This window comes from Eucyclogobius newberryi, unplaced genomic scaffold (genome assembly GCF_026437365.1).
Source record: "Eucyclogobius newberryi isolate DKJ021-1_F unplaced genomic scaffold, fEucNew1.0.hap1 SCAF_4, whole genome shotgun sequence".
Classification (NCBI taxonomy): domain Eukaryota; kingdom Metazoa; phylum Chordata; class Actinopteri; order Gobiiformes; family Gobiidae; genus Eucyclogobius; species Eucyclogobius newberryi.
This window is the reverse complement of record NW_027316056.1, coordinates 28,483,100-28,495,823: the sequence shown is the minus strand read 5'-3', so window position 1 is coordinate 28,495,823 and position 12,724 is coordinate 28,483,100. Positions and strand designations below refer to the sequence as shown.

The following is a 12,724-nucleotide window of genomic DNA, read 5'->3' as shown; positions in this document are numbered from 1 at the left end:
ACTGGGCATAAAAGAAATTACAATAAATACAATTAAACATATTTAGTATTTTTACATTCATTCAACAAATTGCACAATAAAGTGCACAAACCTTGTGAGCTGACATCCACAAGGGGCTAATTTCTTGTGGTGTCCTTGGTCTGTCTTCCTCTATGTTTTTAGTCGTTGTTCGCTCGTTATTAATCTATTTCTGTTGTTATTTTCTTCAATCACGCTCGAGATCCGTGAAGCGTGGCAGCATTGCACAGAAGGCTGAATGCGTCTCTAAATTAAATCCGGGCAGAACCTTATTTTGACGTTATTTGTTCCACGTATAATTTCACCACTAGATGGCGGAATAACAGGTTAAACGACAAACCTTTATAACGAACAGGAGTAGCCCAAGCTGTAAAACTATTGTCCGAAATAAATCCATCAGTAAATTTAGAAAGGTTCACAGCTGTTGATCAAGCAGAGATAACTTCAGCCATTATGTCCTCTAAAACCTCAACTTGTATCCTAGACCCGATTCCAAGCAGACTCCTCAAAGATTATAGACTCTATTCTTCTTATAGTAAATATTTCACTAGAAAGTGGCTATGTTCCACAGTCCTTCAAACATGCAGTCATTAAACCGCTTTTGATAAAGCCTAACCTCGATCCTGACCTTTTGGTAAACTACAGACCTATTTAAAATCTTCCCTGTCTCTAAAATCCTTGAAAAAGTTGTAGTTAAACAGCTTTGTTGCCACCTACAGGACAATAACTTATTTGAAGTCTTCCAGTCAGGGTTCAGAGCCCACCACAGCACTGAAACTGCACTAGTTAAAGTCACAAATGATTTGTTATTAGCCGCTGACGATGGACTGGTCTCAATCCTGGTTCTGTTGGACCTCAGCACAGCGTTTGACACCTTTGACCACAACATTCTAATGCAGAGGTTAGAATGTGATGTAGGTGTTGGAGGAACAGCCCTCAGCTAGTTTGAATCCTATTTCACCCTGGAGAGACTCAGACAGAACACAGAAAAGATCGTTTAGCAAATTTTATTACAAAGTTTATTTGGCGCTCAGACCCAGACAGAAGACATAACGATTATGGGCACTCCATAATCCAGAAATGGCCACGTGGAACGGTTCAATCGTACTTTGTTGGCTATGCTCAGAAACTTGACCCAAGCAGCAAAGGCAGACTGGAATTCCTCGCTGGCTAAGGTGGTCCATTCCTACAACTGCACGCGCAGTGAAGCTACGGGTCATGCGCCATATTTCCTGCTCTTTGACCGTTGTCCAAAGCTGCCGATTGACTTAATGTTTGGCTTTGAGTTCCTCTCACTAAGACTATGCTGAAAATTGGAAGGCAAGAATGACTGAAGCTTACAAACTGGCCTTCAGGGAGCTGAGTTACTCCATGGATCCAGAGTACTGGTCAGAAACCTAACAAAGAGAGGTGGGCCAGGGAAATTGAGATCATTCTGGGAAGATCGAATGTATGTAGTAACTCAAACATCAAGACAGTCCCGTGTATGAAATGACACCTGAAAATGGCAAAAGACGCATCCCAATAATGCACAGAAATATGCTGTTGCCATTTGATTTTCTCCCTGTGGATACTGTGGTGGCTCCCGATAAAAACTCAGGAAAAACAAAAAGGAATAAAAGAAGTCAAGCCATGTTGACACTCAAGACAGCACAGCCGAAGAGAATGAAAATGGCTGGTACGCCATAATCTGACTGAAAGCTGGAAATGATGCTCAAAGCGACAGTCAACTGAGAGCTGAAGCACATGAGTTTTATCCGGACAATGACACGACTCAAAGGGAAGACAATGAGACGGATGACGACACAATAAGGGAAGACAACGCAGAGGCCGACAATGCAGTGGCGCCAGATGACCTGGCTGGGACAGACATGGGCCAGGGTGATGTGTCGTCAGAGTCCGGCTCCAGTGACCACGAGGGTCCTGCCTGCACCCCAGCAAAACAGTATCCTTTCAGACAAAGAAAAAAGAGAGTGATATTTACCTATGAAAGATTAGGCCAGCCTAGCCTTTCGAATGTTTAGAAATTAAAATGGTTATGCCTGGAGATAGTTATTGCTCAAAGGTTATATGTTTGAAGTAAATGGGCAATGTTTACTACATGCGTCTATATGTTACCATTAAGGTTCTTCTATAAGTGCAACATTCTGTTAATGGCGGTCTGCGTTTCCATGGCAAAGACCTGGCTCGCAGGGGTCTCCTACATGTGCAGCTGACGTCACCCAAATATGTGACGAAGCGCCGTAAATGCCGGAACATGTCGGCCTCGGTGAAACTGAGATAAAGCCCAAAAAAGTTTTTTTTTTTCAAATGCGTGATTTTTTCGTTTTTTTGCAGAATGTGCAAGTTGAAGTTATGAAGGAGCCCCGGTGTGCTTCAGATAACACTATTGGTTGTCTTAAACGTATACATTAAGCTGTTAAAAATGGGTAGTTTTCGGGTCTTTTTCCAGTGCTCCTGGGGGGCGTCACCTTTTCTAGCCAGCGCATTGTTGATATTTTTTGGCCAATCAACTGCTAGCCACATGGCTACTTAAAACACCGTCACATTCCGTGGTGTTGAAGATGGAATACGTAGTATAAAATGATGAAAAAGAAAAAAGATCCACGAAAAGAAAGTGCCTGGCGTAAGTACTCACAAGATCCCTGCATGCATGCATGCTTTGTGTGTGTTATATTAAGTATATACTTATGTTGTATTTCTTTACCCGTGGGTTGTGTGGGTCGTGCTTTATGTGTGTTTTATGGTGCTTTGCGTTAGTTTTCGTGGCTAAACCGGCTTTTAGCTCCGAATAGAAAAAAAAACTACAACTCCCGATATCACTTCTGATCACGTGGCTTACGTACGTTGCACGTCACGCACGCACTGCGTCACTCGAACCAATCACGCGCTTGCCTGGCCAATATCAGCTTCTCCGTGCACGGTGTTGGGAGAGACGACAGGACGGCTGAACCAGGTAAGCTTTGCGAGTAAAACACCCGCTTTTAATCACTTTAATGTGCGCAGGTTTTAAACTCGAGTGTATGTTCATAGACGCCTTATCAACCGCTGCCGATGCTGGATTTTTAGAGCACAGGAAAACGTGGAATTTGGTGAGTCTGTCTGAATTGTCTGTCTGTGTTTTCTTGTTGTTGTGCTACATATTGATTTGATTGTTGATATTTATATATATACTCATTACCCGTACCAACCGGTTATTTATCTTAACGAAAGGTATTTATATAATGTATTTATTTACTGCATTATTTGTTAATTTAAAGAGATGAACTAAATGACATAGAAGCTAGCTAATGTTTGGGTATTTAACTGATGGTCCTGTCTATTGACCGCAGGCCAGGTGTGCCCAGTGGGGTACCAGATCAAAAGATTGAATTGACGGCGAGCTGAGACCAGCCTGGACCCGGAACCAGAACTGATACACTGAATTTTACAAATCCTTCAACATGAGCCACCTGCGGTATGGTTGGGGCTGATTCAGCCGTCCGATCCCACCCAAAAGACACCACAGACTTTGCAAACTCTCAAATCAGTCACAGCGCTATCTTTTGGACAAAATAAAAATTATGTTGCTTGCTCTTTCATGGACACTTTATTGCTATTTCATTGAGATGTGCAAATATTATTTAATATGTGACGAAGCGCCGTAAATGCCGGAACATGTCGGAACATGTCGGCCCCGACCAAACTGAGAAAACAGGGTTTTAATTTTTTTCCCCCAAATTTGTGATTTATAAGAGTTCTTCTATTAAGAGTGTTTTTTAAACTTCCTATAAGTTATCTGTCCTTTCCCCATGTGTGGACATTAAAGGCTATCTTATCTTATCTTTTGTTGTTTGTGTTGCACTGAATCACCTGTGAATTCTGTTTATCGACAAATGGCAATAAACCCTATTTTGATTCTGATTCTGATTCTTTGATCCAAGTATTTCCATTTTAATATAGTAACTTCTAATTCTGATTCAAGTCCAGTTCACATCAAAAACAACACTCCTCTTGAGTCTTTAGTGACAGGGGGAAGGGCTTATCTCAATGAGATGCAAATGAGCCCCCCTGTGACTCTGGCCTCACTCAGGTGAGAATATTTAGAGGCAGTTTTCTCAGTGAAAGGTTTTGAGAGTTGTATACATTCAAATGACCACAACGTACTCAAATATTATCAGATCTACATGAGTGAGACATCATTGGAAAGCTTTGAATTCACACTTTCAGAATCTGTGAATAACTCAAAATGTCTCCGGGTAGACATGTAACTGGTTTATCCACGGTCAGTCACATTTTTGGTTTTGAAGTTACCACTTCTTTTGCTAGTCAATCATCTGACTGGCATAACATGAATAACTGGATGTTGGTATCTGCTCATAGGCCTATGGAAGCTGTAAGGTAAAAGTACCTTCAAACAAGGAAAGGATTGTTGGCAACAGTGTGAAGGTGTAGAGCCAACTTCCTCAAAAAACTGATAAAGTCATCAGATCATGTGTGGCCTAGTAGGTGCTTCATTTCAAATGAATGGGGAAAACATCTTATTTTCAAACCACGGAGAGGAGGAAGTATGTTGAAGATTTAAGAAATGCATGTAAAAGTCCTTTCCATTGATTTCCTTATGCAAATCTCATTTCACCCACTTTCTTCTGAAGTTTCTGGTACGATTGGCCAACCCTTTCAATATACCAGTCGTCATGACATTTTTGCTACGTTTTGTTTGAAAATAGCTTTTGTGTCCATTTGACATAACTTTGATTCCTCTGACTCCAATATGTGTTTGTTTCCATGCAAATACTACAACTGGTCCCATCCTCATCACCCTGAACAGACCTTTTTTTTCAATTCAGCTCAGTCTGGTCTACTGCTTGAATTATTATTTATTAAACTGGCTAATTTTGGACTAGAGTCTGTAACAATAGCTTTGTTTGAGATTAAATGTTTTAACAAAAAGCTTGTGAGGTCCAAACGGGACCAGCCGGCTGAGCAAGCCATCGCAGCTCATCAGGAGCAACTGCAGTGCGTCTGTCATCAGTGAATGCCCAGGAGATTGGTCGGTTGTGATGATCAGCGATACATTGTAGCCTATTAAAGGTCATTGTACAAGACGCCTAAATGTCTTTCCCATTTATCTGCATTTAATTTAGTAGAATGGCAGTCCAGATATTATATCGTTTTTATATTTTAAATATTATTCCATTTGAAATGTTTTAATAAAAATATCAATCAGGGTTTTATAATCGTCAGCGTTGTTTTCCCTAATTTCCTGGGTGTTATTAATTCTTAAATGTCCGGTTTCTCTAAGTCAAATGATTCTTTTGGGTTGTCAAAGCTTTTCATTTTATTTACAATCTGGTAAAAATATTTTATAAATGTTGTAATCCAGATCCAGTTCAGATGCTGTTTGTTCCGTTCGGTACAAAACTTAGATGATATGTCAACCAGTTCAAGATTTTAAACTCTTTATTTAGTTTTTTCTCCTCCATTTGACCCAACCGTTGGGTCTGCCAGTGAGGCCTGTACAGGAACCTCTGGGACCACACCAGACTCAACATTTTCCATTGAGCTTCATTTTCTGGATCACACCAGTACAGCAGGGGCGATGAAGGTAATCAGTGATTGGCCAATAGAATTTTAAAATGACCGTGTGTCACCACTATATATGAATTGTTCTCAAATATATCCAAATAAGCCAGTTTTCACCTCATTTCTGCTGCTGAAGCTTGGCTGAATTTACAGTGCATGATTCTTCTTTAGCCGCAGCAGCTCAGTCTCTGGCCGTGTTCAGAAGCCCGTTCATGCTCCGCTCTCTAACATGAGCTTTTAGAACCAGAGTGGACAGGAGCTTCTTTTAGAGGTCTGAATAAACCTGTGGTTTGCAGAGGAGAAGCGAAGCAACAGCAGCACCAAGTTTCATCAGAAGTCTTTCTTTCTCTCACTCTCTCTCTCTCTCTCCCTATTTTTTTTTAATTTAAATAATAATAATAATTATTTTTTTCAAAAAAACAAACAAAAAGTATCAAAAATGTCAGGACGACTGGTATATTGAAAGGGTAGGCCGATCGTACCAGAAAATTCAGAAGAAAGTGGGTGAAATGAGATTTGCATAAGGAAAGCAATGGAAAGGAATCTTATGTGTATATCTTCAATCTTCAACATACTTCCTCCTCTCCATGGTTTGAAAATAAGATATGTTTTCCCCATTCATTTGAAATGAAGCACCTACTAGGCCACACATGATCTGATGACTTTATCAGTTTTTTGAGGAAGTTGGCTCTACATCTTCACACTGTTGCCAACAATCCTTTCCTTGTTTGAAGGTACTTTTACTCTTCAGCTTCCATAGGCCTATGAGCAGATACCAACATCCAGGTCACCGCCTTCACCACGAGCGGCACGCACCGCCACGAGCCGCACGCGGCTCCGCTTCTCCTCCGCTGCACCGGCGTTTCCACGCCCGAACACCGGCTCCGCGCTCCCGCACCCGCCGCCCCGGAGGTCTGTACCTGGGCGAAGGTGTGGCCCCAGCCCGCCACAGGAGCAGACACGGAGAGCGGGGCACCGGCTCCACCCGGAGAAAAGCAGCCCCATACAACCAAGGTACAGCCCCGTTTCTCTGCTTTCCCCGCTCCACAGACGGGGGCGATCTGGTCACAAAACTGGACTCAAATGCGTCTTGATTGGGCTAGAGCAACGCCGGCGTCTGGTATGTGGACTGCCGCTTCTGTCCCAACGTCTTTGTTTTGTTAGTCGTTTCCATTGTTTTGTTTTGTTCCCGCGTCTCTGTGTTGTCTTCTGTCTACATCCCTGTTCCTTAACTTCATCGGACATTACTGCACCGTCCATCACTCATCTCCTCCCTCACTCCTGGACTATCTACTGCCCTAGCCGCCAGCTAACAGCTGGCTTAACACCTGCTGAGGTCCGTCATGGTATCGCGGGGCCTCCCTGCCGTGCAGACAAGGTCTGGGGCAACCAACGCCACTCACTCCACCAGCTTCAACACCCGGTCCACTGCTGCTTTTTCACAACTCTCTGCCCACCAGCTTCTAGTTAACCAGCCTCTAGCCACCGCCAACATACTAACTGGATTACTCTCATCTGCTGCTACGTTCCATCTCCTCCTCGGACTATCACTCCCGCGCCTTCAGGCCACCGCTCCACAAACTTCTCGCTTACTCACCTACACCGCTGCTGACCTTCACCTCCTCAACCATAACCACCGTCTCCCAGCTGCTGCTGCCTCTGCAGCTAGCTCAGCTGGGATCCTTCGCCGGCCCCGCTACATCCACAGGGGCTCTGGTCTCTCCCATAACCAACACTCCAACGACGGCTCACCTATCCCCTCACTCTGGACTAGTTTTCGCCCCCCCGTCACCCCCACCTGCCGCACTGCCAACCTCAGCAACCTCCGCCCCCCCACCCCTGCGCCCCCATCCATCTCCGCGCCCCCATCCATCTCCCTTGCACTGCTGAACTGCCGCTCCCTCGCCAACAAATCACCTGTTATATCTGAACTGCTACTGGACAATAACATTGATCTGCTTCTCCTCTGTGAAACATGGCAACAGCCCCTGGACTTCTATGCTCTCAACCAAGCCACTCCCTCCAACTACACTTACACTGCCAAACCCCGCCTCTCTGGGCGTGAGGGAGGTCTTGCTGTTATTCATAAAAAATCTACATCCATCACTGAACTGAACCTCAACCTTCCATCCATCTCATCATTTGAATACCTCGCCTTCTCCCTCCCCAACTCTATCACCGCTATCCTGATCTATCGTCCCCCAAAGCCCCACCCCTCTTTCCTCACTGAATTGTCTGAACTCCTCACCATCGCATCCTCTCTCTCTGCCCGCCTCCTACTCACTGGTGACTTCAACATCCACATTGACTGCCCCAACGCCCCACTGACATCCGACTTCCTCTCTCTCCTGGACTGCTTCCATCTCACCCAACATATTGACTTCCCCACCCATACCAAAGGCCACACTCTGGACTTAGTCTGTTCCTCTCTCCTACCCATATCTAAGCCTCACCCCCTCCCCTTCCCACTCTCTGATCATCTCTGCATCCTTTTCTCCGCCCCCCTACCCTCGCCCCACAACCCCAAAAAAACGCACCATCACCTACCGCAATATCAAGTCAGTCAACCCCCTCACGCTCTCCCAGCTCATATCCTCTGCTTTCCCCCCTGACTCCCCCCCCTCTTCCCCCGACGACTATGCTGTCATGCTCAACACCACCCTCTCCGACTCCCTTGACTCCCTAGCCCCCTGGAAAACCTCCTCCGTCTCATACATCAACCCCGCCCCCTGGTACACCCCTGAACTCCGCACCATGAAGCAGACTGGCCGCCAACTCGAACGACTCCTCAAAAGAACCCGCCTCACCGTCCACGCCGAAGCTTTCAAATTACACATCTCCTCCTACCGTGACGCTCTCCAAGCCGCCAAATCTGCCCACCTCTCCACCCTCATCAACAGCTCCCACCGGAGCCCTCGCACCCTGTTCTCCACCGTCAACAAGCTGCTCCAGCCACCGGACATCACTCCACCCTCCTCCCCTGACCTCTGCAACTCTTTCCTCCTTGCCTTCAATGACAAAATTTCCAAAATCAACAGCTCCATGACTGCCGTCTCCATTAACTCCATCACCACCCCCACCCCTGCCCCCCCTCCTCTCCCTGACCACCCACCCTTCCCTCCCCTCACCACCTTCTCCTCTGTTAACTCCTCTCATATCATAGACCTCATCACCGCTTCCAAAACCACCACCTGCTCTCTCGACCCCTTCCCAACGACTCTAACCAAGGCCTGCCTCCCTGCTCTCATCCCCCATCTCACCACCCTCTTCAACCAGTCTTTATCCCTCGGCCATGTTCCTTCCATTTACAAACTGGCCTCCATCACCCCCATCCTCAAAAAACCCACCCTAGACTCCGCCAACCTCTCCAACTACCGCCCCATCTCCAACCTGCCGTTCCTCTCAAAAACGCTGGAACGCATCGTCGCCGCCCAACTTCACTCCCACCTCCAGTCAAACAACCTCTATGAACCCCTCCAATCTGGCTTCCGCCCACTTCACAGCACTGAAACAGCCCTGGTCAAAGTACTCAACGATCTCCTCACCTCTGCAGACTCCGGGGCCCTCAACATCCTGTTACTACTAGACCTCAGCGCAGCCTTTGACACTATAAACCATTCCATCCTCCTACAAAGGCTGCGCCAACTGGGTGTTGAGGGCTCTGCACTTGACTGGCTCACATCCTACCTCACCAACAGGCAAGAGTTCATTTCCCTCTCCGGTCACTCATTCACCCTCTCCCCAGTAACGCAGGGGTCCCCCAGGGCTCAGTCCTCGGCCCCCTCCTCTTCATCTGCTACATCTTCCCCCTTGGTCACATCCTCCGCCAACTCAACCTGGACTTTCACTGCTACGCTGACGACACCCAGATATACCTCACCACCAAATCCACCCAAAACCCTCCCCTCCCCCCTTTCGCCACATCGAAACCTGCATCTCTACAATAAAATCATGGCTCACTCTCAACTTCCTCAAACTGAACAGTGACAAAACAGAGCTCCTCCTCATTGGCACCAAATCCACTCTCAATAAAACTGGTCCCTTTTCACTCAGCATCGACACCTCGACCATCACCCCCTCTACCCTGGTACGCAATCTCGGTGTCATCATGGACCCCACCCTCTCCTTCACTCCCCATGTCAGCCACATTGTCAAGACCTCATACTTCCACCTCCGCCGCATCGCCAAAATCCGACACTGCCTCACCCTCCCCGCTGCTGAATCCCTCATCCATGCCTTCATCTCCTCCCGCCTCGACTACTGCAACTCCCTCCTCACTGGCATCTCCTCCCATTCCCTCCATAGACTCCAAATGGTCCAAAACTCCGCTGCCCGCCTCCTCACCCACCCCCGGTCCCGTGATCACATCACTCCCGTTCTCCGCTCTCTCCACTGGCTCCCCATCAAGCAGCGCATAAACTTTAAAATACTCCTCCTCACCTTCAAAGCTCTTCACCACCTTGCCCCCCCCTACCTGTCTGACCTCCTCATCCCCCACCGCCCCACCCGAGCTCTCCGATCCTCCTCCTCTCTCACCCTGACTGCACCAACATCCCGACTCAAAACTTTTGGCGACAGAGCATTCTCCCGAACAGCACCCCGACTCTGGAACTCCCTCCCCCAACCTGTCCGCCACTCTCCCTCACTCACAACATTCAAATCCCGCCTAAAAACATACCTCTTCACCCAAGCCTATGACCTCCCCTACCCCTAGCCTCCTCTACCCCATTGCCTACTCTTCTACCCCCTGTTACATCCCCATCTTTTTCTCTCTACTTCTTCTGTCTTGTTCATTTTATCTGTATATTAATGTGTATTGTACGTGTTGTCCCCCCTGTCTGTAAATACCCCCCCTTTTTTTATTATGTTCAGCGTCTTTGGGTCACTGAAAAGCGCTATATAAATAAAAGTTATTATTATTATTATCCAGTTATTCCAGTAACTCCAGTCAGATGATTGACTAGCAAAAGAAGTGAAAGAAGTGGTTACTTCAAAATCTACAAATAACACCAACAGTGAAACAACAAGCAGTTTAGTGTTTGAACATCTACAGAGGGCAATTATTATCACAATTTGAGATTGACCGTCCATGTATGCAGGAGTATTGTGAGAGTGAATTTGGCATAATGAATGAAAACTAGCCCATATGTACAATCTAGCATGTGTATCAAATACCAAATATGCAAAAATGAATAATAACGATCAAAAGAAAGAGCGCAAATCAAAGTGTGGCTGTAGTAAAAAAAAAATCATATATTGAACAGTGGCCTTCCGTATGAAGGGCAAAGGCCTAATGAGCTAATCCTCCTACTTAAGATAGAGGCCGATTGGATTAAATAAGATGACCAATCCATTACACAAATTAGCGCTCTGTTAAATGACTGTATGTATTTCCAGCTGATGTCTAATCATTAGAAACATGAACAGAGCCTTAGCTACATCAAAGACAAAAGATAGATTTTAAGTACTTTCTTCTTTGGTGTTTTATGGCGGGTAGTATCCAGAAAGTGTTATATTACACCTACTGTAGTTGTACGTCTTGAAAGGACACAGACTTGGACGTTATGACCAAGGCTGAGATGGCTGACTGCACGGCATCCCTCTCCAGCCAGGGTGCGGCTCTGAGCGACAGGACCCAGCGGCTGCAGAACCAGCTCATCAGGAAGAATGAAGGAACTGCTGAAGCTCAAGACGGTTCTCCAGCTGCAATCGCGGGTTGGACAGCAGGAGCAAAGGCGGATGAGAGAGCTGGAGGCGACCGTCTGCCACCAGGGCGAGGCGATCGAGGGAATGGAACGAGCTCAGAAAAGTTTTAACGTCTCAGTGAAAAACAAACCAAAAGGCAATATCAGTTTGGCACAGAGAAAGGGAAGAGTAGAGATCCCGCCCGCAGCAGAGAAAGCTGGTCTGAGACAGGAGATGTTCAGGGCTCCACAACCTCCCACACCACCTCCACAGCCCCAAGCACAGGGAAAAGAGACTACAACAATTATACAAATAATAGGTTTATTTGCTGAATTGGAAAGAACAAGACGCCACTTTCTGGAGCAACAGCTTGAAGAAATCTCAAAGCTGTGGGGGAAGCAGAAAAACAAACGCTGATCCAGTTCAATGAGCACAAACATGGACTTGGTCAGACGTCCACAACAGTCCAACAGTAAAGAAACATGACATTGAAGGGAACCTGCTCTAAATTAATTTATTGATGAATAAATTAATGTATTCACACTTCACTCCTGATTTAGTTCTGATCGACTTGGTTTGGCCCTATTCTACTTCTGGTCAAGTTTAGATGTGTGCAACTGTGAACACAGCTTTATTTCATATTTTCAAACTGCTTTCCACTATATTTTTTTACATATAAAAACAACTTATAAAAAATTAAAAAGGGCATGTATTAAGGAAACAAAATTAAATCTACTACAGGATAAAATAAAAATAGGCTTACTATGTACACCGAATTTACAATTGAATTTACATAGGTAGTGCAGAAAGTGCAGTGGGTGATTAAATTATACTTACAGCAACAGGTGTTTAAGAAGTGTTCATGAGTCCAACGGCAGAGGGAAAGAAACTGTTCTTGTGGCAGCAGGTTCTTGTCCGGATGGACCATAACCTCCTGCCTGAGGGGAGTGGGCTCAAATAGTTGTTGTTGTTGTTGTTGTTGTTGTTTTATGGCAGTTAGCATCCGAGTGTTGCATTACCGCCAGACTTTATTCCTTAGACTTTGTCGTAGTCCTAAGGGTGAGAAGGGTTGAGTTTGGTATGTGGAAATAAATCCGACATGTAACCGTACTTTTATGACGTTGTGTTCTTTTATGCGCATGTTGGCACAAGCGGCAGTCGCATTTTTTTAATATTGTGAACGAGCACATAAAAAAATCTGATTCAAACAAAATATCCAAATTGGTCCCCATACCCTGCAGTATGAATGTTGCCTAAAGGGAAAGAAGGTAATCTGGTTTTGACAGAATATATGTTCTTCTCAATGCAGGACAACAAAATGACATGTTTTGAAAGAATACTGTCGGACCAAGATACTGTGAGTCTGTTGACTTCATCATCTCCACTCATGTCTGGGCGTTAAGCTCTAGGTTGTCTTGTCAGACTCATCGCCGTCTGAGCTGAGCCGATGAGGTTC

At 45.6% G+C, this 12,724-nt stretch overlaps 1 protein-coding gene and 1 pseudogene across 1 annotated transcript in view; one reads left to right on the top strand and one right to left on the bottom strand.

The window, feature by feature from the left end:
• Positions 1–12,724, bottom strand: part of aimp1a (aminoacyl tRNA synthetase complex interacting multifunctional protein 1a) — a 91,664-nt gene that overhangs the window by 54,208 nt on the left and 24,732 nt on the right. The window lies entirely within an intron of this gene.
• LOC140377261 (uncharacterized) lies at positions 1,345–11,821 on the top strand (annotated as a pseudogene).